This window comes from Myxocyprinus asiaticus, chromosome 32 (assembly GCF_019703515.2).
Source record: "Myxocyprinus asiaticus isolate MX2 ecotype Aquarium Trade chromosome 32, UBuf_Myxa_2, whole genome shotgun sequence".
Classification (NCBI taxonomy): domain Eukaryota; kingdom Metazoa; phylum Chordata; class Actinopteri; order Cypriniformes; family Catostomidae; genus Myxocyprinus; species Myxocyprinus asiaticus.
In genome coordinates, this window is record NC_059375.1 from 35,318,561 (window position 1) to 35,345,429 (window position 26,869).

Here is a 26,869-nt window from a genome sequence, read left to right on the forward strand (position 1 = left end):
AGTGTTAGCAATGCCAAGTTCTGAATGAACTGCAAGTCACGTCTGCTAAATGCATAAATGTAAATTACTGTGTAAATATATATATATATATATATATATATATATATATATATATATATATATATATATATATATATATATATATATATATTCTAATTCATTAAGACCACAATCTTTGTAAACTGCATTGACCCATTATGTCTAAATGATGCAACTGAAATTTGGGTGCCTATCTACTTGCAGTTTGATTTATCAGCAACAGTGCTCTAGGATCATTTAAACAGTTTTCTAAAGTTTGGGATCCTGGTTGAGTGCAACAATAATGCAAGCAGAAGTTATATGTCACTTAATGTTACTCAGTTTAGTTTGACTCAGTAACAGGAGAGAAAGTGACATCACACTTTACTATTTTAAATAAAGATGCCATCTGTTCCCAGCATTACTTAATGACAGGGCTTTGTGTTTACAGCAATACAGAAACAAAGCATTTATGCACTCGTCAACAGTGTTGGGTAACGTTACTTTTAAAAGTAACTCATTAGAATATTGCGTTACTCCTTAAAAAAGTAACTAAATTAATTAAAAAGTTACTTTTTTATGGAAAGTAAAGTGTTACGTTACTTTTGCATTACTCAATATAAATACAAGAGATATGTAGAGACATTACAGGTCATGCTAGCTACTGTACAATACTCATGTCAAAACAACATAGTAAACAAACAGATATTTAGAAAGTAGGTCTTCACGTCATATTTATAATAATGAATCAATAACATGAATATGCATGATTTGTTTTTCCATCAACATGGCAGCCAACATGAATAATGAAGAATAACCACTGTCTTACCTAAAGCAGCAAAGTCCAACACTTGAACCTGCATCATATACAGGTGCATCTCAATAAATTAGAATGTCGTGGAAAAGTTCATTTATTTCAGTAATTCAACTCAAATTGTGAAACTCGTGTATTAAATAAACTCAGTGCACACAGACTGAAGTAGTTTAAGTCTTTGGTTCTTTTAATTGTGATGATTTTGGCTCACATTTAACAAAAACCCACCAATTCACTATCTCAAAAAATTAGAATATGGTGACATGCCAATCAGCTAATCAACTCAAAACACCTGCAAAGGTTTCCTGAGCCTTCAAAATGGTTTCTCAGTTTGGTTCACTAGGCTACACAATCATGGGGAAGACTGCTGATCTGACAGTTGTCCAGAAGACAATCATTGACACCCTTCACAAGGAGGGTAAGCCACAAACATTCATTGCCAAAGAAGCTGGCTGTTCACAGAGTGCTGTATCCAAGCATGTTAACAGAAAGTTGAGTGGAAGGAAAAAGTGTGGAAGAAAAAGATGCACAACCAACCGAGAGAACCGCAGCCTTATGAGGATTGTCAAGCAAAATCGATTCAAGAATTTGGGTGAACTTCACAAGGAATGGACTGAGGCTGGGGTCAAGGCATCAAGAGCCACCACACACAGACGTGTCAAGGAATTTGGCTACAGTTGTCGTATTCCTCTTGTTAAGCCACTCCTGAACCACAGACAACGTCAGAGGCGTCTTACCTGGGCTAAGGAGAAGAAGAACTGGACTGTTGCCCAGTGGTCCAAAGTCCTCTTTTCATATGAGAGCAAGTTTTGTATTTCATTTGGAAACCAAGGTCCTAGAGTCTGGAGGAAGGGTGGAGAAGCTCATAGCCCAAGTTGCCTGAAGTCCAGTGTTAAGTTTCCACAGTCTGTGATGATTTGGGGTGCAATGTCATCTGCTGGTGTTGGTCCATTGTGTTTTTTGAAAACCAAAGTCACTGCACCCGTTTACCAAGAAATTTTAGAGCACTCCATGCTTCCTTCTGCTGACCAGCTTTTTAAAGATGCTGATTTCATTTTCCAGCAGGATTTGGCACCTGCCCACACTGCCAAAAGCACCAAAAGTTGGTTAAATGACCATGGTGTTGGTGTGCTTGACTGGCCAGCAAACTCACCAGACCTGAAGCCCATAGAGAATCTTTGGGGTATTGTCAAGAGGAAAATGAGAAACAAGAGACCAAAAAATGCAGATGAGCTGAAGGCCACTGTCAAAGAAACCTGGGCTTCCATACCACCTCGGCAGTGCCACAAACTGATCACCTCCATGCCACGCCAAATTGAGGCAGTAATTAAAGCAAAAGGAGCCCCTACCAAGTATTGAGTACATATACAGTAAATGAACATACTTTCCAGAAGGCCAACAATTCACTAAAAATGTTTTTTTTATTGGTCTTATGATGTATTCTAATTTGTTGAGATAGTGAATTGGTGGGTTTTTGTTAAATGTGAGCCAAAATCATCACAATTAAAAGAACCAAAGACTTAAACTACTTCAGTCTGTGTGCATTGAATTTATTTAATACACGAGTTTCACAATTTGAGTTGAATTACTGAAATAAATGAACTTTTCCACGACATTCTAATTTATTGAGATGCACCTGTATGTCATCATGTGCTGTGCCCATCGACAATGTCCGAGTGAACTTTTTTTTTTCAAAAGTCAGGATAAAATTCAGTGGGGAATGCCAACCTAACATGTACAAGGAACAAGTCTGATGAATAAATGAATATTTTTCACTTAAGTCATCTCAGTGCAAGCTTGTTTGAGCTGATCCACGGTGCGTACAGACGCCACTGGTTGATCGCAACTTGAATTGTTTTTAATGCTACCAAAATGTCTTCAAAACTTTGTTTCACGAATCAAACTACTTGTATATTATTGAATAAAAATTTCTAATATTTTAAGAAATTAAGACATTTTGTCTGCGTACACAAACCATGTAGAACATCGCTCGCAGCTGCTGATCCAGAGCCAGCTTTTCTCATCCCATTCTCCCAGTTACGGGGATATGTATCATGGAGCAGTTCGGCTGCATAAGTCAGTGAATTGAGTGAGTATTTCACCCTGTGTATTGTGTCGTGGCCAGTGGAAGACTAGTCTTATAATCCCTCTGCCTAAACGCATTTACTGATTTATTTTAATGCAGCGTGTATTAACACATGAATCAGTCGCATTTCACTCAACCAAATGTTGAATGTTAAATGCTTTAACACAGAGCAGTTTGGATGCAAACTGATCCCAGAGAAGTAGTTTTGGGCAGCTTTAAAACAAAGCAATTCAGATGAACAGTCAGCGATTTTTCTACGTTGTATTTAACTGTATAATCATGCTGTGGCCACAGGAAGACTTCTCCGGCTTATGCGTGTGCTATATTATACCACAAAAAATGTGTTTACACACTTTTAAATGCAACCTACATGAATCAATCACGAGAATCAAAGTATCACTTACCCGAATGTTACATTTTTGACAAAATGTTGCTGTGATTGTTATGACAATGGCAAAGTTTATGACGGCTAATCATTTAAGCACCAGTGCACAAAAAAAAAAAATCCACCTCTGCAAATGATGAGTACAACTGGATTCCACTGAAGCATTCAGATTTACATTCCTTTATCAGCAATATTTTGTCATTTTTAAAACATAAATCTCAGCGTGGACTAAAAGAAGACTTGTTGTGCTCTGCCCATTGCTGATAAGCATGGCTTATACTCTCTAGAACTAAAATACTCATCATGCACGCACATACTACAACTTCATTGAACATCTCCAGTAAGCCTCCCACTCTCTAGAATTACAGTGCCCATCATACCCCTCCTTGAAGTTTGCATACTTTTACTCCTGATTTATCGCAATAGGAGGAAAGGAGAGTGTAACAGAGTAAAGGCTGGGCGAGGAGGAGGCGGGAACCGGCTGAATAGTAAACTTAACGTTTAATGATAAAACATAAAACATAAACGAAGAGACACACATGCAGTGCGGCTGCGAATGTCTCTCTCTCTCGAACCGGCATCTCCGGCTGCCCTTTATCTCGCTCTCCCACTGATCAGCTGATATCATGGCTCGGCCACGCCCTCCTCCTCGTCACAAAGAGGTGTACAAAAACAATGTGTTACTTATTTTAAAATATAACTGATATTATGGTCTTTTAGAGTAATTGATATTACTCTAAAAAAAGTAATCTGATTACGTAATGCGCGTTACTTTTATCGCGTTACCCTCAACACTGCTCATCAATAATGCAAATACGGGGTCAAGGAGTAATTGGCCTCTAATAAGCCAGATGAATATCAACACAACATCTCATCCCCTCTGAGAATTAAACGGGTTGTTGCTTAACCTCAGGACTTATTTGGAGCACAGCTGTGGTAGCACAGACATTCTTCTGTCTAAATTAACTAAGAAGCCTTTTCAGATTGTTATACAATGCACCAAATGTAAATTGTGTGTGAGAGAGTAGCCCGGGGGTTAGAATTATACATTGCACACTCTATACCTGTTTTGTTTTATTCCTGTTATTCTTGATAGCACAGCAAATTCCAGGCACCTCAAACTCAATTAACTTATATTGTGACAACTTACCCACAGCAAAAGGAGGAAATTAAGCAAAATACCACTGAAAATCAGAGTCCCCTTGCACTTTATTTTTAGAAAATGCCATTTTTCTTTGGTCAAAACGGAATTCCTGCTCTCTGAGTTTTACCACATCTCGCAGTCTGGAGTACAAGAGACAGGTCATTTGTGAAATTAAAAAACCTTTTGGAAAAAACAAAACAAAACAAAAAACTAAAGGACAAACTATGTATTTTCCCTATAAAAAGTGTTTAATGTAAACAGAAATGCAACTGACTGCACATTACGAGGTACAGTGACCACATTTTAAATAATATACTCAAGTGTCTGTTTATAATACCAAACTGACAGCTTTTTTCAGTGGTTAAATTGTGCTATGAAAACAATCGTCCCTTGTGGAATTAACTTAAGTCACTGCTTGACATATAAGAGAGAGGAAGAGTGGAACTGTCTATGTGTGTTGTAGAGAAGTAATAAGTGCCTATGTGTGTGCGTATGTGTGTTAGTGGCAGACATTAACTCTGCCCATTTAACACTATGGTCAGCAGCACTCCTTCCCGGAGGTAAATGGGGTATAGCAGACATGCAAATACCCACTGGGGACATTTTAAAACCCCCCTCTGTTGCTGGGACATTTGCCAGCACTATCATATACACAAAGACAGAGCTGTCCTCCTTGACCACAGCAACCTCAGTAAAATGACTTCCCAAGGACACATCTTCAAAATACAAAAACAACTTGATTCTCCCTTCCTCCTTATTTATATTCCATTCTGTCTATATCTCATATGGCACTGTGCTCTTCAAAGGCAACAAATGAAGATTAATGTGTTTGCTTTATTTAATATGCGCTAGCTGATTAGGAACAGGGAGGTAAAATCTTGTTCTTGGGCTGGGGTTTGGAGAAAAGGCAGGGGACGTGTGTGTGTGTGTGTGTGTGTGTGTGTGAGTGTGTGTGTGTGTGTGTGTGTGTGTGTGTGTGTGTTAGTGGCAGACAGGTGGTGTTGATGGAGATGCCTGTTTCAGTGTGCACCTTATTTGCATACATTTGCAGACAACCATCTGTGCTAATAGCCTCTGAGATGTCTTTATTAGGCTCTATGCCATGTGCCAGTACCAGGAGAGACACGCCCATGTTGTGCCAATGTTGAACCGGCACTGAAACTGCTGTAGGTACCATCTGATGCCACCTAGTGTGAGGAGAAGGTTGGGGTTAAGAGATGGACATGAGCAGAATAATCTTATAGAATCTTATTAACAATAAAGAAGGGCATCTGTTTTCAATTCTATGGCTTAAGTACAAAAAATGCATACAGCACTGAAGTGATGATAATGTTCATACTTTTAAAGCAGCAGTGTGTCATTTTTCCAATGCATTTTTTTCCCCCTCCAAAATACTTTAGGATATCCCAGCTTTATATGTAGAGACAAATATAAGTAAGCCATTCATTGGCTGATTTTCACAAAATATGTACACACTGTAGCATATTTGCATTACATAATTAAAAATAGAAAAAAACTTGCACACTTGCTCACTGCTCCAACATTTTAATCTAAAACCATATGGTTAACGTCTTGACTCTTCCTCAGAACAATACAACAGACTTTGTGATGTCAATTTAAAACAAACGTCCCATGGTTCCCACAGGTGCTCGCAATTTGATGTTGATGACTCCACCCAATCAAAACTCCCAGGGTGGTTGTAGACGATACAAAGACTTGTATAAACATGGTATCATAAACAAATAAATGCATCACAATTCAACCAATAAACAATATACACTGTGCACACATGTATTATACATTCACATATACCTCAGTCCCCATATTATATACAAATATGCATCCCCAACATATGCACATATATCTACAGTTCTACAACACATATCTCCTAATTTAATCTTCAGAATTGTGAAAATATTTAAAGAAAAGATTTGATGTTAGAGATTGTGTCCGTAAAGAGTAAATCCAAAAAGCATCTCTACGGAGAAGTTGGTTTTCTATATCACCTCCTCTCTGTAGGATGTTGACTCTCTCTATACCCCAATATCTAAGACTAGAAAGAGGGTGTTTAAGTTTCTGAAAATGCATCCACACTGGGCTGTTAACATTAGTGCCAGTATATTTCTATGATGTTCTCCTATTCTAATCTTCAAAGGTCTTCTAGTTTTGCCTACATATCCCAAACCACATGGACATTTCAGAAAATAAATAACAGTATTTGTATTACAGCTAATCACACCCTTGATGTAAATTGTTTTACCAGTACTAGGATGATAAAAAAAACTGACATTTGTGTGTAAAATTGCATTGAGCACAGGACCCACACTTTTAATTACCCTCCGGTATATTATCTAAAAACGTCCCGATATTCCGAGGCGGCATATCAGCTCTAACTAACATATCTTTTAGATTTCATTGTCTTTTAAAAACCAATCTTGGTGGTTCCTTAAAAATATTCTTAAAGAGCATCTATTATGGTTTTTAAACATGCCTAATTTTGTTTTAAAGGTCTCATACAATAGATTTACATGCATCCAAAGTCAAAAAACACTTTAATTTGCTTTCGTTCAATGATCCGTTCTATAGGATTCATTCTAAACTCCTCCTTTCAGAGAGCCTACTCTGCTCTGATTGGTCAGATGTCCCTGTCTGTTGTGATTGGTCTACCGCTTAGTGTAGTGTTTGAGGGCGGGTTAAAGCTGTTCATGAGCAGCCAATGAAGACCAGAGGCGGGTTTTTTGTTACTAAATTACATAGGTTAGTACAGGAAGTAAGTCTGGATTTACTAACGACTCGTTTCAGGTGTTCAGAATCAGTTCTTTCTTTTGGGAGTCAATAACTCGTGCACTTTGATTTTTGAAACTTTGCAGACTTTTTTACATTCACAAACAGCTAAATAACACACTACATGAAAGGTAATATTTGAAAAACCATAATAGGTGCTCTTTAAGATATGGGTCAGTGTCAGTATTTCTAATTCTTTGCTAAAAGTGGATAGTTTCCAACCTACACCTCTTAAAAAAAGCTTACCTGTCAGTCAGTTTCATAGAATACGTAGGATACGTAAAACAAAAGGAAGATATAATCAACAGGCTGATATTTTATTTCACAGGTTCAGAGAGAGGGGGTATAGTGGAGATTGGATAAAGCAAGCCAAACATAGGGCAGACAATTTATAATATGATGATGGGCTAACTCAGATTAAAAATTATTCTTCCCCGGTGTCTTGCATCACTGAATATTCTCCATTAGGTAGCGTTTTTGATTCATCATTAGAACATTGGCATATTATTGACATTGACCCATATCTTAAGAATATTTTTAAGGAACCACCGAGAATGGTTTTTAAAAGACAATGAAATCTAAGTGATATGTTGGTTAGAGCTGATATGCCGCCTCGGAATATTGGGACATTTTTAGATATTATACTGGAGGGTAATTATAAGTGTGGATCCTGTGCTCAATGCAATTTTACACACAAATGTCAATTTTTTAATCATCCTAGTACTGGTAAAATAAAAAATAAAAAATTACATCAAGGGTGTGATTAGCTGTAATACAAATAATGTTATTTATTTTCTGAAATGTCCATGTGGTTTGGGATATGTAGGCAAAACTAGAAGACCTTTGAAGATTAGAATAGGAGAACATTGTAGCAATATACTGGCACTAATGTTAACAGCCCAGTGTGGATGCATTTTCAGAAACGTAAACACCCAGTTTCTAGTAGATATTGGGGTATAGAGAGAGTCAACATCCTACGGAGAGGAGGTGATATAGAAAACCAACATATCCGTAGAGAAACTTTTGGGATTTATTCTTTACAGACACAATCTCCAAATGGTCTAAATGAGGATTTCAACATCAATTTTTTTTATATTTTCACAATTCTGAAGATTCAATTAGGAGATATGTATTGTAGAACTGTAGATATATGTGCATATGTTGGGGGATGCATATTTGTATATAATATGGGGACTGAGGTATATGTGAATGTATAATACATGTGTGCACAGTGTATATTGTTTATTGGTTGAATTGTGATGCATTTATTTGTTTATGATACCATGTTTATACAAGTCTTTGTATCGTCTGCAACCACCCTGGGAGTTTTGATTGGGTGGAGTCATCAACATCAAATTGCGAGCACCTGTGGGAACCATGGGATTTTTGTTTTAAATTGACATCACACGGTCTGTTGTATTGTTCTAAGGAAGAATCGTATGAGTCGAAACGTTAACCATATGGTTTTAGATTAAAATGTTGGAGCAGTGAGCAAGTGTACGAGCTTTTTCCAATTTTGGTTTTGCTTCTTTTTTGACTCGGCATCTTGCAGAATTTGTTTTGATGTGCACGAGTTCTTACATATATTTGCATTACATAACCACAGTGGCGATTACTCAGGGCCAGCAAATCCTTCTCTGCTGGCATAACATAACCTATATAACCTAATAAATACATATTTTTTCATCCTTTCATTCTCATTGACCTTTTTGCCTATGTATTTTCAATTGCTTTCCACTCCTAATTCATCTACAAACGAATAGCAAAAAACAAAAAGTTTATCCATTCAGAATTTATACCTCGATGCTTACAAGCAAATTGTGACAACTGTTTCACAAATCGCACGCTCCTTAGCCGAAGCAGCGCGTGAGTCTGAGCTCCACCCCGTCAGGCCTTCAGAATTTCTACAGAATCCCTCAACATTGCAGTGAATAGGCATCTAAAGTCAGATTGTCAGATTCATCAGCCAATCAGATTGATTTATTTGTTCTTGGTGGGTGTGGTCTTAAGGATATGTCCCAGTCCAGGCCTTCTAGCTGGCCTTGAGTGACACAATCACACTTTGAAAACAAAGAGCGCAAGATGCTGAGGAGATGGCTGTCATCACTGCTGTTATTGCCATTGAGAAAGAGATCCTTATGATTTTAAAAACCTGAGATGTTCTGCATGATCATGTGATTGATTGATTAATTAAACAGGAAAGGAGGGCTGATTTTCACTTCAAGCAAATTGGTAAGTGCTTTTTGCATTGTTATAGCAACATCAGGAGTTTTCTAAGTGTAAATTAGGCTGCTTGAGCATTCAGTGTTGGATCAAGTTTTGAAAAGTAACCGTGTACCCTGACGAAACAAAATTTATTGCAAGCAAAATTTAAATCGCAAATATTAATAGAGAGCTTTTTCTTGGTATTAGACCTCCTTGGTTCTGGCTTTTGTGTGTGGACATGTTTTTAAAATGTAAATTGGTATTATAAGTTGTATTATTAGTTGACTGCCACGTAATGTATGATGAAAGGCGTACGGTGTTTTATTCATTATGAAACTGTGTTTACTTAATGGCATGAATCGCACTGATGCCTAGACTTAAAATGCATGGGCCGCAGCTGCATAACCACATTTACAAGTGTGTTTGTGCACGATGGAATTGCATGGTAGCTCAACTGATAGAGCGTTGCACTTGCGATGTAAAGAACCATGGTGCAAGTGAGTTGACATATGAGCCAAAAGTGACATAGAAGCACCACAAAATGACGTGATTGCTTCAACAATTGCATTGTTCATTCCACATTTGCTTGTATGACACTATTGGTTAGGTTTAGGTTTAAAATTCAGGTAAGGAGGTAGGTTTTGTTGATTTAAAATTCAATAGAGCATTAACCTTAAAAAACTCATCTGTTTGGGAGAATATTTACCTGGCTTTTAGCAGCACACAGTGGACATTACATATCAGAACTAACGCGATATGTGTAAGAAGCCACAAAATATCATTTTGCAAAAATGTCGACACATTCTTGTAATTTTCATGAAATTGTTCTGAAAAATTGGGCGCAAGAGCACTAATCCTAATCCCACATAGTATAGCGTTGATATTATGCAAATTACGATTCAGTGTATCAGTGATTTAGAGCATATCAATTGTTAATAGTAAAGCAACATTTTCTTTTTTACAGCTGTGTGTCAGACTGGACAGGAAGAATGGAAAGAAATACCAGTTTCACCACAAAGTTCTTTGTTTTGGTTCATCAGTAATTAAATTAGGTTCACCTCCAGAACTTGTAGCATGCATGGCAGTCCGTTTTGGTGAAATGCATTTCACAACATTGCAATCAGGCCAAGTGGAAATTCTTCAAGCCACACCAAACTAGAGCAAATTTTTCTTATATTTTACAAAAATTCTTCAATTTTCACAAGCAATTTCTCAGTCGTCAACAGTGACACGCTGACATCTTATATAAACCTATTCAAAGGTCCTTCAAAGGTCTGTCTGAGTGTTTGTATTCCCAGCTGTGCACTGGCAGAAGTCTTTCACCTGAACAAAATCACAGAAATTGCCCAATTAGTTCCAATTATCAACCTGTAAAAATAGAATAAGCTATGAATAAACACCCAAATAAATAATAATTCTTGCTACGGAAATGAAGGTTATTAGCTGTAATGATGTTTTGAACACACCAGGAGACTGTCCATGAATGACAATGTGATGATGTGTTGCTTGAAAAACGCAACAGTAGTTAGATGTTCTGGGGTGTTCTAATAAATTTGTGTTCCATAAATATACACTACTGGTCAAAAGTTTTGAAACACTTACTCATTCTTTATTATAATTTTTTTTTTTTTTTTTTTTTTTTTCCACATTTTAGAATAATAGTAAAGTCATTAAAACCATGGAATAACATAAATGGAACTATGGGAATTATGTTGTGACTAAATAAATTCCAAAATAAACAAAAACTGTGTTATATTTTAGCATCTTCAAAGTAGTCACCCTTGCCTAGAATTTGCAGAAATGTACTCTTGACATTTTCTCAACCAACTTCTCGAGGTATCACCCTGAGATGCTTTTTAAACAGTGTTGAAGGAGTTCCCATCTATGTTGGGCACTTATTGGCTGCTTTTCTTTATTATTTGGTCCAAGTCATCAATTTCAAAAACTTTTTTTTTTTTATTACATTTTAGTTTTATAATGAAATAAATTAATATGGTGGCACAATTATATTTTTGTCTACAAAACTAATTTCAAACATTTAAGCATAAGCCTTCAGATCAAAAGATTTTTAAGATCATGTCTGGATTTTTATTTTATTTTTTCTTGTATTTGTCTGTTTTATTGTTTGTGTTTTAAGCGTGTGTTTTTTTATTTTATTTTATTTTATTATTATTTTTATTCAACAGACTCAAATTATCTATCCACATTATATACCTCTAAATGTCAACAATTGTATCATTTGTGTATTTTTATTTCTCCTATGTAATTTTAGGAGAAATGTCTAAGACACCTAAACATCAAGTACAAATGTATTTATTTAAAACTTAAAGTGGTCATGTCATGAGGAATAACATTTGATATTTAAAGCATACTGTAAATTTCAGAACTCAAAACTTTATCCTAAATGCAGTAAAAGCATTTACTGAAACCAAGCTGCAAAAGCGCCTCGTTCTCTACTTCCGCAACTACCCTACATTACTAGGGGGCTCAGCAACAAATCAATGCCTATTTTAAATCATTGCACCCTTGGCCCCACCCACTGGTTCTCAGTTTGTAAAAAGAGAAAGAGAGCAGGACAAACAGGCCTAGTGTGGCCTAACTATTCCTGAACACCAAAGGGGAACCATCTGGACTATTTTGAATTCTTTTTTGTATATAAACATGCACTAGACAGATGTCTTTGACCATTGTCATGTATCTCGTGCTGCTTTTAAAAGACCCAGTGTCAAGTTACAACTCTGAAAAGGAGACCTCATTCTGTTTCATTCAGCTGCACTGTGTCTTGCTGTTTTGAGCGCAAACATGTTCATGGACATGTTGCTTCACCCATCTGTGCTATTTTTAATTGTTGATGTATGTACTGTAAACATGCACTAGATGGACATCTTTGACCGTTTTGATGCGTTTCCGGCGATGTGCGCCTCAGTGCAGGATGATACTGTGTGTGTGTGTGTGTCATGTGGATGTGTCCTCAGCATATTTCAGCATGGATTGTATGTTTTTCAGCTCATATCAGCATGGATTGCTTGTGAACCAGTGATAAAAGGATTCAAGCTTTGCAAAGGAACTGTTATTGAAGGACGGGGCAGTAAAAAACACTACTGAACCAGATTGAAAAACTCAAAGTAAACAGTTTCATTCATGAATATTTCAAATAACTGTTTGATAGTTTATGGTGCTAATGTGCTTGAGTGAACAGTTTAATATGTATATTTCAATGCAATGTTCTGGGTGTGCGTTAAGTGTAAACCCTGAAATTTTGTTTTATAATTTTGTGGAGCTTGTTCATTCTCTTCCGATTGAGTTTCAAGTATGTCTGTATTCGAGGGGCTGCACGATGTTAGCCAGTCATAACATTGGGCGGTAACACTGAAGTTTAAAGGAGGCGCTTAAGCCAAAACCGAGCATTTCAGACAGAGGGCCAGAGTCAGGGTCTCTTATATGATCATATATTACTAAATTATGACTGTTTTGGTGCAACAAAAAAACAACTTTACTAACATTAGATAATATATTATATAAAAAAAGAGTATGTCATGACCCCTTTAAATAAAAATAACTGACAATTCTATTGAGTCTCCTGAGCTCTAAAAGAGCAACCCTTGAGAGCAATAGTACAGCAGTAATTGCAGCAAAGTATATTTCAGCCCATTTTTTGACTTGCAAAATCCACCATTTTTCATTTCTTCTAGGCAAACGTGTCGAATCTTGTTTTTTTTTTTCCACAAACCAGTTCTCACATTGTTTGACATTTCTCATTCACAGTCATTTTCATGCTTATATTCTAGAGGATGATATCAGGTTCTATGCACAACTCCACCCAGAACAGACATATAAACATAAAACTGAACAATGCACAAAAGATATACAATGGACACTTGGTGGAAAGGAGTGAATTAATGGGGGACAAGCATTTTAATATTAAGTACTGTAGTAAATCATTATGTACTGTAGAGATTCTGGAAAAAGAGATTTGCAATTGTGATGAGCCGAGACTGAATAAAGAGAGAACACTAAAATGTACGTGAGGAAATCCAGCCAATACCAGCACTTAATTTCAAAATGGAATCTCTGCACTTAGTCTCAAATTTCCATCAGCTTTGTGAAAAACTACTTCTCTGCTGTGTATCTTGGAGCAACATTGGAGTTTTGATACTTTGAAAATTCATGAGGAATCTCTCATTTGGCTTTTCAGGCATGCTCCTGAACCCTGGAGAATGGCGTAAAGATCCATTGTAACTCTGGCAAGAAGATGATAAAGGAGCAGATAAAAATGCTTGTCCATCGTTCTGAAATCACCATTATGAAGCTGCATCACTAATGGGCCATTCAGAATGACAACACGTTCTCACTCCCAAGGCGTCAAAGACTGACGCTTGTGCAAGAGCACAGCGTGTCATTCAACAGACGCCAAAGGCGCCTCTGGCGTCAGTTTGCAACGCATCCGGCAAGTGCTTTTTTTTTCTTTTTCGCATCCGTCAAGTGCGTTCTTTTCAATGAGAACTGACTGACGCAATGGGCATTAGAATTTTTGCATCGTTTAATTATACACTGGGGTACAATTTTGTCATTGTGACATATGTTGGGGTATTATTTTCATTTCATTTGAAATCAGCAACATTTATTCACAGTGGTTAATATTTAATCTGTTGTTTATCTGTCTATTTAATCTGTCTGAACTCATCCTGCACTGCTGAAGTAACCGGTTTCATTCCGAGTCTTACAATCAACTTATGTGAAGAACAAATCTAAATGTAAGTTTTTAGTCACTGATCACGGTCACTTGGCGTCCACCGTAACACATCCTGCACAAGTTTTGTTATTATTATAACACATTAAAAAATTGCCACCTCAACCGTAATGACAAGTGTTTGATGTCAGAGACTCAGCGATTATGCAGTTGGCTCTCGCGTGTCTTGTGACTGATTGTCACGAGCTCAAGTTCGGATGTACATGTATTTTTTTAATGAGACATGCTGGTAGAATCAGGATGACACAGGATCAGCCTTCATGGAGAGGGAATATTTTTACTGATTAAAGCCTTCAGTTTCACTCTGCTACTCACGCAATACCATCATATGGTTTGGAATATTATTATTATTGTGCATTTTTTTTAAATAAATGATCGTGACTGTACTTTATCTGCTTGTTACGTCTTTTCTATTGTTGAGAACTGGTTAGGTTTGGGCATAAATGTGCAACTGGGTGCTTAAATATATCTATAAATAGTGTAATGTATATCAAATTATGAATATCAAAGTGTCTCTTTCATGTTTTATATTGTTGATTACACCATGTAACAAATTTATTTTTATTTTATTTTTTTTTGGTTCCTGGGTAGTACGTGTTATTTCCTAATTGCTTATGCCTCAAAAGTATAGAAAATGGCTATTATTCCCCACATACTTTGCTTTTGTGACCAGGACAGTGATATTTTGAAATTTACCTATTTTCCAGAACATTCCAGATAGATTCAGTGCTGAGTAAACTTGGAGTAACTTCTAGAACTTTCTAGAACTTTCCAGTAATATAAATAGTAGTATAAATACAGGGGCCTTAAGCCCACCAGTCCAGTTTAGTTCCAGCTGCCTAAGTCGATACATATCAAGACCTTGCTAGACGCCTTGAAGTATGATGAGTACAGCTGGGAGGACATAGGAGACTTCAAAATGGTGGCATTCCTGATGGGTTTTACCAAGGTGGTTTTACCAAGTTTCCCTACTATCTTTGCCTTTGGGACAGCAGGGACACCAAGGCGCACTACCACAGGCGGGACTGGCCACAGCGGACCGAGTTCTCTGTGGGGAGGAACAACGTCAAGTGGGAGCCACTGTTGGACCCCCAGAAGGTGCTGATGCCACCACTGCACATCAAATTGGGCCTTTTGAAACAATTAGTCAGAGCTCTTGATAAGGAGTTGGCAGCCTTCAAGTACCTTCAAGACTTCTTCCCTAAGCTGTCTGAGGCAAAGGTCAAAGCCGGTGTCTTCATCAGACCACAGATAAAGAAGATCCTGGAGTGCAATGAATTCCCCAAGAAGCTCATCAGTAAGGAGAAAGCGGCTTGGAACAGCTTTGTGGCAGTGGTTCGGGGCTTCCTGGACAATCACAAGGCCGAAAACTATGAGGAGCTGGTTGAGACTCTGGTGAAGAACTACGGCACAATGGGCTGTGGGATGTCCTTCAGAGTCCATATCCTTGATGCTCATCTTGATAAATTCAAGGAGAACATGGGAGCGTACTTGGAGGAGCAAGGTGAGCGCTTCCACCAGGATATACTGGACTTCCACCAGGATATACTGACAAGGACAGTATAACGATGGGAGACTACATTTGGGGGCTGATTCGTGAAAGTGATTTACAGTATAATCGTAAATCTCGAAAAACTACTCACTAAATCTTTTGTAGTCATTTTTGTATTACTTTAGTATAAATACATGTTAATTTGGATTCATATGTTGTTGTTTTTCTGACTTTATGTGAACGAAAAGACACAAATTCGCCCATTTTCTCATTGGAAATATCACTGTCCTGGTCACAAAAGCAAAGTTTGTGGGGAATAATAGCCATTTTCTATACTTTTGAGGCATAAGCAATTAGGAAATAACACTTACTACCCAAGAACAAAAACTGTGTTACATAGTGTTATCGGCTAGGTTTAAAAATGGGGTTGGGTTAGGGGATCTAAAATATTATATATGATTGTATAATGTGATATCACACAATATATATCACATAATATATTTATAAGTATAATAAAACATTCCGGTTAAACACATAAAATATTATTCAAAGATTGTTTTCTCATTGAAAACAATGGGGTTTCTCAACGCGTCAATGAGAGGACGCCAGGGGGCACCTTTGGCGTCATCATGCATACGCAGAAGGCTTCTGCACAAGCGTCAAAATTGTTCAAAGTTCAGTTATTTGAGGGCATGCAAAAGAATTTGACACAGTGTACTTTGAACTTTGTCAGACTTATGATTAGTGACAGTTTGTGTCTGAGAATATCCGAGCAAATGGATTTTGTTTGTTATGCTAAATATGAATCTTATCATCATCATCAATTCACTGTTCAAATATTTCTCCTCCGGATCATTTTTGTCTCTCACTAAGGTTCACTGTGTCAGCTTGGGGTTAGTGATACATACCTACCCCATCCAGCTTGTGGACCACCAAACAATAATCACCACGAGACATCACTATGAGGCGATCATTATCAGTGATTGAAAAATATTAAATGGTCCAATCATCTCTTAGAAAAGCATAATTCCTCTATAGTCTGTCTAAACTATAGTACTGTATGCCATTTAATCTACAGTATGCCATTTAAATATACAGTATTTTAAGAGAAGCAACATCAATGTCCTGCCAGCCAATAACAAAAACAGTTATATATATTTTTAACTGATAACTTTGTCTCATACATGCCATTTTACAGGTGATTTCTGCTTCCTCTTGGGTGTTCCAAGCACCTGTTGGAGCTTTTTTTTTCTCTGTTTTCCATAATATTTGGAAAATGTTCCTTTGTTTCCTTCTCTCTTTATCTTCCACTTTCATTTGCAGAGGGGACAGAATGAAAAATGATGGTCAAACGCAGAGAGGACATTGGAGAGACAGTCAGCTAAAAGCAATTTCCTGTCAAAATCTGTCTGCCAGTTACAGTCAGCTGAAGGGCAAGTCAACAATAAATCATTAACATTAAACAGACAAGTAGCACTCTGATTAATCTAAGGTCATCCTCTTCACAAGCAGAACAAATAGCACCGACAAAGCCTTCAACCCCTCTCCAAAATACAAAGAGAGATTTTTAAGAAGGCTCAGCCATATGAATGAAGGGATGTTGTGTAATTAATGCTGAAAACTTGTCTTTTGAGCAATTAGAATGTAGGCTACCTAACAAAATTAAGCTAGTTTTGTATATGAATGATATTAATGCACAATAATGTCATCACTCTTTCAAAATGTTCTGAAATATTATAAATATTTATATATAGAAATATCTACAATACTCATATTAAGTTGTGACATCCAGGAAGTAACATAATTTGAAAAATTTCTACAGCATGTTGGAAAGACAAGTAAATAATCATTAAATGTTTTTATTTTTTTTTACAAAAAAAGATTAAACTTCTATAATAAAACAGCCAAAATATATAGGTTGTCTCTCATAACAAGCATAACATAGCAAGCTGCCTACATAGACAGCCTTTTTGGGCATCAACCCGTTGCAAATGTTCTAGTAAGTTCCAACCAGCCAGATTTTGAGACCCCCCCAAAATGTGTGTGCGTGCGTGCGTGCGTGCGTGTGTGCAAGAAAACACTTTACAGGCATTTAAATTGCTTTGTCCATTCCCCAGCCTCTGAGGTCTATAATGACAGAGAATAAACAGGCTTTATCACCCAGGAGGAATTAAACAGATACAACCATGGGAGGAAAGCTTAACTGTTTCAAGGACAAGAGGTGTTTAATTTTTCAGCTGATAATCATCCACCCATTTAGCATATGTCACCCAGCGCTACAATGATCAATCACCGCCTAATGAACTGCACAGCATTTCCTGCACTGTGTAATTGTAATCTGTTTCAAAAAGCATCTTTTATAATGGCCATCTCTTTATTGTTTTTGGTAGTAATGCAATTAGTCTGTATGTGTGCATGCATGTGAGTGTGTACTGAGTGTCTGCATACAAGCCCAAGGAGAACATGGCTTACCAAGTGTTTTGATTAATTAGAAATTTTGGGCCTCCAGTGTCCTCCAAGAGGACGCCTTGTATCTCTATAGTGCGCCTTATGTGTTTACTGAAGAAGAATAGGCAATTTGGCCAAAAAAAGAAGAAGGCTTAATGTTTCTCTTAATGTTTATATATACAGGTGCATCTCAATAAATTAGAATGTCGTGGAAAAGTTCATTTATTTCAGTAATTCAACTCAAATTGTGAAACTCGTGTATTAAATAAATTCAATGCACACAGACTGAAGTAGTTTAAGTCTTTGGTTCTTTTAATTGTGATGATTTTGGCTCACATTTAACAAAAACCCACCAATTCACTATCTCAAAAAATTAGAATACATCATAAGACCAATAAAAAAAAAACATTTTTAGTGAATTGTTGGCCTTCTGGAAAGTATGTTCATTTACTGTATATGTACTCAATACTTGGTAGGGGCTCCTTTTGCTTTAATTACTGCCTCAATTCGGCGTGGCATGGAGGTGATCAGTTTGTGGCACTGCTGAGGTGGTATGGAAGCCCAGGTTTCTTTGACAGTGGCTTTCAGCTCATCTGCATTTTTTGGTCTCTTGTTTCTCATTTTCCTCTTGACAATACCCCATAGATTCTCTATGGGGTTCAGGTCTGGTGAGTTTGCTGGCCAGTCAAGCACACCAACACCATGGTCATTTAACCAACTTTTGGTGCTTTTGGCAGTGTGGGCAGGTGCCAAATCCTGCTGGAAAATGAAATCAGCATCTTTAAAAAGCTGGTCAGCAGAAGGAAGCATGAAGTGCTCCAAAATTTCTTGGTAAACGGGTGCAGTGACTTTGGTTTTCAAAAAACACAATGGACCAACACCAGCAGATGACATTGCACCCCAAATCATCACAGACTGTGGAAACTTAACACTGGACTTCAAGCAACTTGGGCTATGAGCTTCTCCACCCTTCCTCCAGACTCTAGGACCTTGGTTTCCAAATGAAATACAAAACTTGCTCTCATCTGAAAAGAGTACTTTGGAACACTGGGCAACAGTCCAGTTCTTCTTCTCCTTAGCCCAGGTAAGACGACTCTGACGTTGTCTGTGGTTCAGGAGTGGCTTGACGAGAGGAATACGACAACTGTAGCCAAATTCCTTGACACGTCTGTGTGTGGTGGCTCTTGATGCCTTGACCCCAGCCTCAGTCCATTTCTTGTGAAGTTCACCCAAATTCTTCTCGAAAAAATCGATTTTGCTTGACAATCCTCATAAGGCTGCGGTTCTCTCGGTTGGTTGTGCATCTTTTTCTTCCACACTTTTTCCTTCCACTCAACTTTCTGTTAACATGCTTGGATACAGCACTCTGTGAACAGCCAGCTTCTTTGGCAATGAATGTTTGTGGCTTACCCTCCTTGTGAAGGGTGCCAATGATTGTCTTCTGGACAACTGTCAGATCAGCAGTCTTCCCCATGATTGTGTAGCCTAGTGAACCAAACTGAGAGACCATTTTGAAGGCTCAGGAAACCTTTGCAGGTGTTTTGAGTTGATTAGCTGATTGGCATGTCACCATATTCTAATTTTTTGAGATAGTGAATTGGTGGGTTTTTGTTAAATGTGAGCCAAAATCATCACAATTAAAAGAACCAAAGACTTAAACTACTTCAGTCTGTGTGCATTGAATTTATTTAATACACGAGTTTCACAATTTGAGTTGAATTACTGAAATAAATGAACTTTTCCACGACATTCTAATTTATTGAGATGCACCTGTATATGTATGTATTACACAGTTTTGTAAAACCCAAAAAGAAAATTCTCTCATTATTTACTCAACCCTCATATCATCCCAGATGTGTATGAATTTCTTTCTTTTGTAGAACACACATGAAGATTTCATGAAGAATATCTCCATACAATTCAAGTGAATGGTGGCCAGAACTTTGAATCACCCAAAATCACATAAAGCCAGCATAAAAGTAATCCGTAAGACTCCAGTGGTTAAATTCATCCAGTATCTTCTGAGCTTTATGATAGGTCTGGATGAGAAACAAATCAATATTTAAAGTTGCACTCAGTAACTTTTGTCTTTGTGTCATCTTAGACACCTAGCGGCTTGGATGCAGCACAATTTAAAATCAATAGTTTTCAGTTTCAGATGCCATTGTAGAAATTAGTATTCACAGTCAGACATGATTACTTCAATCAATGAGTGAAAGTGTCAAATAACAGCACGGTAACTGAGATTAAGCGAGTAGTATTCGACTGGTTATGTGATTCTAACATGGCAGCCCCCATGTGCGAACCCTCTCCATGTAGAATAAAACAGCTTTTACAAGGTTATTGTCATGACTGGAGTCTTCATTTTAATTTGAGTGGTCATGATTTCCTACATATATTACAAAGCTGCAGTTCATGTCTTTAGGAGTTAAACTTTTTTAATAAGGAAAAAAATTACTGAGTGCACCTTTAAATCCTTTTACTGTCAATCTCCACCTTTGGCCAGCCCAGACCTGTAGGTGGCGATATGCACGAAAGAATGTGAATCCCCAAAAACAAAAGAAGAATGTGAAAGTGAAAGAAAAGTGGAGATTTATATTAAAAAAGGACTTAAATATTGCTCTGTTTTAATATTGATCTGCATGATTATTGTATAGGTAAAAAGTTTTTGTCTAAAATGCTGTGGCAGAAATTGTACATTCAGATTGTGGTCTGTCAAATTGAGTCACACCTTTCGCAGATCATTTGCTTTAAACTAAACATCTGTCATTATCTATCCAATCAGTTGACTATCATGTCAGTTAAAACTTTTATGAGTTTTGACTACCACCCCTGGAGTCACAAATTCGAATCCGGAGTGTGCTGAGTGACTCCAACCAGGCTCCCAAAACAACCAGTTTGCCCGGTTGCTAGGGTGGGTAGTGTAACATTTTGCCAGGCTGAAGACAGGAACAGACGGAGACGAAGTAGCTGAAGTGTGAACCCAAGTGCAGTTTATTTACTGTGGTGTTAATAGAACAAAACAAACATAAATAATAAATAAATAAATAAATGACTAGACTTGACTCAGAACCAGATAGACTGGACAAGGAAACAGAGTTACAACCAACAATACTGGACAAAGGACTAATGCAAACAAGAGGGCTTAAATACACTGACAAGGGAAACACCTGACAAAGACAACCAATGACAAGACTTAACTAATGACAAAATAACAAGACAATAAACCAATGAGAACAAGACACATGAACATGATGGAAACAGGATATCACATGACAAGACAAAGAATTCACAGAACTACAAATTAAAAGTCTAAACTCCTCGTGACCTCTGGTGGCCGCTAGGGAAAAAGTCTCAGGTGTTACAGGTAGAGTCATGTAGTTTACCTTCCTCATGGTCACTATTAAGTGGCTCTCGCTCTTGATGGGGTGCGTGGTGAGTTGTGTTTGGATTCCGCGGTGAATAGCGCGAGCCTCCACACGTGCTAAGTCTCCGCGGTAACGCGCTCAGCAAGGCAAGTGATAAAATGCACAGGCTGACTGTCTCAGAAGTGGAGGCAACTGAGATTCTTCCTCCACCACCCGGATTGAGGTGAGTCGCTGCACTACCATGAGGAATAAGAGCGCATTGGGAATTGGGCATGAAAAACTGGGGAGAAAAGGGGAGAAAAAAATTTAATAAAAAAACTTGTATGAGTTTTTTCCCATGAAACACAAAAGCCATTCTTATCAAATGGCAAAGCTGCTCTTTTCCATACTATAAAAATTGCATGGTAATCCCTTGCAAAAATGCATTTACTTTAGGTAGGTCCTGAAAAGATGTTGATTAAAAATTGTTTGTTTATTGCCAATTACTTAATCATAATCTCAAGATCAAATATTTAATGCAATGCCTTTACCAACACATTGCACCATTTCTGTACATACTGTGGGTAACATGTCCTTTCTATCTTCCTGTCTCCGTTCAATTGCCCATTTTGCTGTCATTTTTTCTGGTCAAAGATCAGATAGTAATAAATAATTTTCAGTGACCTTTTGATGTGCCCAAAGAACTGTACAAAACGCCACTGTAATGGTATCCATTTTACGATGTCCAGACCCATAGTTGAGCAGCAGAGCAGGTGAGAGAAAGCTTTTAAAAAAAATCACAGTAACTGAAATCCTTCACCTCTCCCTACCAACCAATATGGCACTCCTCCTATTTTATGTGCCTGCTCACCTCTTGATATATGACAGGTATTAAACATGACACCTGTGTTGAATGAGTAGTCCTCCATAATGACGTTTAACTAAAGTTTAACCATATTTTGTTTTATTCCTTGTTGTCGTTTACAGCAGCTGTGAGTCCGAGATTGCCTTGAGGTTCAGGCCCACACAGGCAGAACAATATCTGTGCATTAGCCACATCCTTCAGTAATCATCCACCAATAATTATTAACTAGACTTAAGCAGCGTTGAAAACCTGGGTTTTCATCCCGCTTTGAATCCAGGAAGTAATCGCTTCTGCATAATCAATGATCAGGGTGATTCGGAGGTTCCATTTTCCATCTAAGACTACAATTTTACTCCAATGACAGTGAGGTTTAGGGTTGGGGGGTATAGTTAAAAATTCCTCTTCACTATATTACATAATTTACTGCTAAAGCTCTCATTACAAATCGCTTTTGGCGCCCCTCTGTGGACATTTCCACACGGAAACTGGAGCTCACTTGTGACCATATGTTCAAGAACACTTCCCGCTTCAGCCACTGGGGGCAGTGTTTTGAATTTTGGTAAGCACAGACCGAGTTTAGCCATCTTGTTTTTTTCGACACCTCCCCTCCAACCACCTGGCTCCATTCTGGTTTGTAATGCACAATTTTCACAGTCCAATCAATTCCCGATGGATCAAATTCCACTTGCATTTCTTTCTCGTTGAATATTCTGAATTTATATCAGAAATATGTCAGGTTATGGAAGTAAAATGAGTTGCAAAATCTGTCTTATGTTGACTTTTAAAATGTTGAAAATACCACTTTAGACAACCATTAATTTGCATGCTGGTCCAGGCTAGTTTTCTGGTTTGGTGCTAGTCTTGCTGATTGACCAGAATAGCAATGATCTTTCTGGAGAAGCTAGTGGATCATGGAAGTCTTGCTGGTCAAGCATCTTACGAACATCCCATGCTGGAGACCAGCATTCAAAACACATTATATCTATAGTTATGCTGGTCATTTCAGCTGGAGTTTTTATACATTTAAATACATTAATATTTAGTTTTTATATTAAAAATGATTTGATAAAGTGTAGCAAAGATGGTATTGATTCTGACAGCAGTTGAGGCACTTCCTTTGAACAGGAGAGCAATGCAAGAAGCAATGATCTCCTGTGAAGACATAGATCTTCCCTGAGGCCTCTCTAGGACTTCCTTGGGAACTTTAGCTGTCAGAAGCCTACATATGAAACCATTATAATATATCTGTGCCACAGATGAGTTTCTCACATGGTGCTGTCAACAGAAATCCACCCTCACTCTCCACAATATCTCTCCCACAGCCCCCCAGAACTGGTGCTTCCTCTGATATCAGCACAAGACCTTTAAAATAAAATTTCACTCTTGTCAAATAGGCAAAGAAAAGCATAGACAGATCTAATATTCTTTTAAACACACAGCTCTCTGCCAGATGTGTGTAGTCTCCAGTTTCTATGTAAAGAATCTCAACATAAGGAGGAAATCACCTCGGTACACCTTCAACCATGGCAATGCCATTGGGAATGACAGCTCTTTCATGGCAAGTTTGATTATTCTCAAAGAAAGCCATTGTTTTCTAGGCTTCAGTAAAGGAATTTGATTACATGATGCTTTAAGGTTTGCTTAGGCACCACGCCATGCTCTCAGTCTGTGCCTTTGCATGCTATCAATGTTATTCATTCATTCTCCCATCCTCTTGAAAAGCTTTTAAGGAGAAGGAAGCCAGTTTGGAAAAGAGCCTGCCCGCACAATACTTGGGGATTCCAACTCGTCTTTGGAGGACGGGTTCAGGGGCCAGTGTGGAGGGCTTCCGCTATTATCCTAAACCACAGCAATGTACGGTCCCCCATGAGCCTGTTATCTCTTTCTTTTTCACCAGCAACATGTTAACCTTCTAATTAGCTCTCTGATTGGGCTGTGGTAGACTCTGCTTGGATCAATTTAAAGTAGTAGGCAGGATTTCTTAGGGGACGCTATTGATGGTTACATAACCTATTAAACTGGCTCAGGTATTTTACCCCAAAACAGCTATTCATAGATTAACAGACTAACATACTCACTCTGATTTCTAATTGCTTACAAGCAACAATCACAACAGGGTCACAACAGACAACTCCAAAGATAAAGACAGCAGGGATGATAAATATTGTGTAAGTATGAGTATAAATGTATGTACTGTAGCTCCAAAAAGTATTTAAGCCACAATTAAAACACACTTAAAATGTATGAATGTTATTGCATTATATAACAAACTTTTAAACCAAGTGGCTTTATTTTAAAGAAAGTTCACACATTTCAAGCAAATTTGTTGGATTGTTTTTAAAATTATGAAACAAAAGACATGAAGTTTAACTTTACAGAATGTATTTGGACACTTTCTGGTTGTCAAACATTAGTGGAACGTGTCTATAGATAATGTGATGAACTACTCCAGCATTGTTTTTTGTTTTTTTCTAGGACACCTGTGTGAACTTGAAGAGAACTGATTTAATACATCACCTTGAGACCAGTTGGTTAAAAGTAACCGCAAAAATAGCTAGAAAAGTTAAGTGAGTTCTGAGAAAAGCTCTAGTATCATTTGTTTGCAGATGACACTTGGTTTAATTATTATTTTATCTAATGTAATGACATCAATGCATTTATAAGTGTGGCTCAAGTGTCCAAAATAATTTCTGGGGCCACTGAAAATAGGTTAAATAGGAATAGATATCAAATCTTCAGGAATAGATATCAAATCTTCAGAATTAACTATCTGTATGATATATGTGTTCAAATATGTGATTCAAAATCCATAAAACATAATAGGCAAGCATGCAACATTAAAATGTACAGTATTAAGAGTTTGTGTTCTGTAGACTGCAGTGAGTTCATGCCGTATATTCCCTGCACATAACGTTGACAAACATGTTTGATTACATTTCGATCAGCCTTCGAACTGAGCAACTGGAAACTGTATAGCCTCGGGTGAAGAAGCTTGCAGCTTTTCAGTTACTTTGGACGGTGAGTACTTTTCTGGTAATGATTGATACAATCACCCAGGGCAAAAGCAAAGAATACAAACTCTGGTAGCGTGAGAACAGCATTCCTGGAGCTGGATAAATCAAACAGGGAGACAGACAGATGGCAGACAGAGCTTGTGCAGCATGCAGAAGTTGAATCGGAGGCATGAAAAATGCACAAAACTTGGGTGTGTCTTGGGTGAAACTCTCCTCTGGGACTAGAGAGACGGCCCTTGGAGAGTGATTCCCCATACACCCCAGTGATTTGTGGACAACACGGACAACTGAAGTTTGAAATATGAAATCAAACATTTCTCATCAAATTCTCCAAGACCAAATTATCTGAGCTATGCTATCCATGTTAATTTTAATAGCTTTATACTTTTACTGTATGTCAACAATTTTATCATTTCTATTTTTATTTCTCCTTAGAATTTTAAGGAGAAACATCTGAGAAAAACTTAGTACTAAAATAAAACATAGCTGGGATCTCCATTAAGTCACCTGAGCTACGAAAGACCAACCTCTAAGTGATAAAATATTCCTCTGGGAGGGTCTAAGAGGAAAAATGGGAACTCCTCTAAATGATTGTAGATGGCATGCAGATTAAGACAGAAAGACAGAGTCAGAAGAATGAAAGATGCTATGCTGACCGCAATGCTCAAGACTATTGATGCCAAAATGTTCCATATCACTTCAAAGAAGTGCTTTCTCCAACAATTATCCCTCTCACTCAAAGTCTATCTTTTGGTGTCATCGTTGTTATTGAAGCACAGCCTTGGAATGCAACAGTTTTTGTGGCTGAACAATTTTATTTAAAGTGATCAAAGTCTGCCAAAAATGTCTGGGGCCAGCATAGCGAAGCTGCCTCGATGGCAAATGGCTTTTGAGGATATGAAATATTTTTTTGGTAGTTTGAACATTGAAGCACCATCAAACGTCAAACTGTGCCTCCTTAACCACAGATAATGGTTATTCCAACCAGCAGAAGCTGGTTTATGGGCCAGGGGCCAATTTTCAACCTTATAAGGGGCACCTATTCATTCCAACACACCTTCTACGTTCACGCACACACTCCGCCAGCTTGTTTAATATTCTTAAGTTGTAGAAAAACACTTGGCATAAGGAAGCTTTTCACTTAGCTAGAGAAAGTAGTGCCTCATTAAAAAAAAAAAAAAAAAAAGACAGACAGACATTTGAAAAAAAAAATCCTTATGGCTCCCAGTTTGAATTTCAAATGCTGACCTTTGACCTCACATGTTCTCTGTCTCTCTCACTCCAATGCAGACATAGACGTGCCATGTAAAAGTGAAGCCTTAAGAGCCGCACATGGGCTGTTTGACTCCTCTGAAAGGCTACTTTCCTGACAGTCTGTGTTTATTATAACAAGTGCTGGAATTCAGTCTAATGAAGGATTTTATACTCTATAAATAAGGTCAACTGGAGCCATGGCTCAATAAGTGGAGTGTTTAAGAGAGAAGACAACCAGCAGATGATTGACAAGTGCTGCTGGC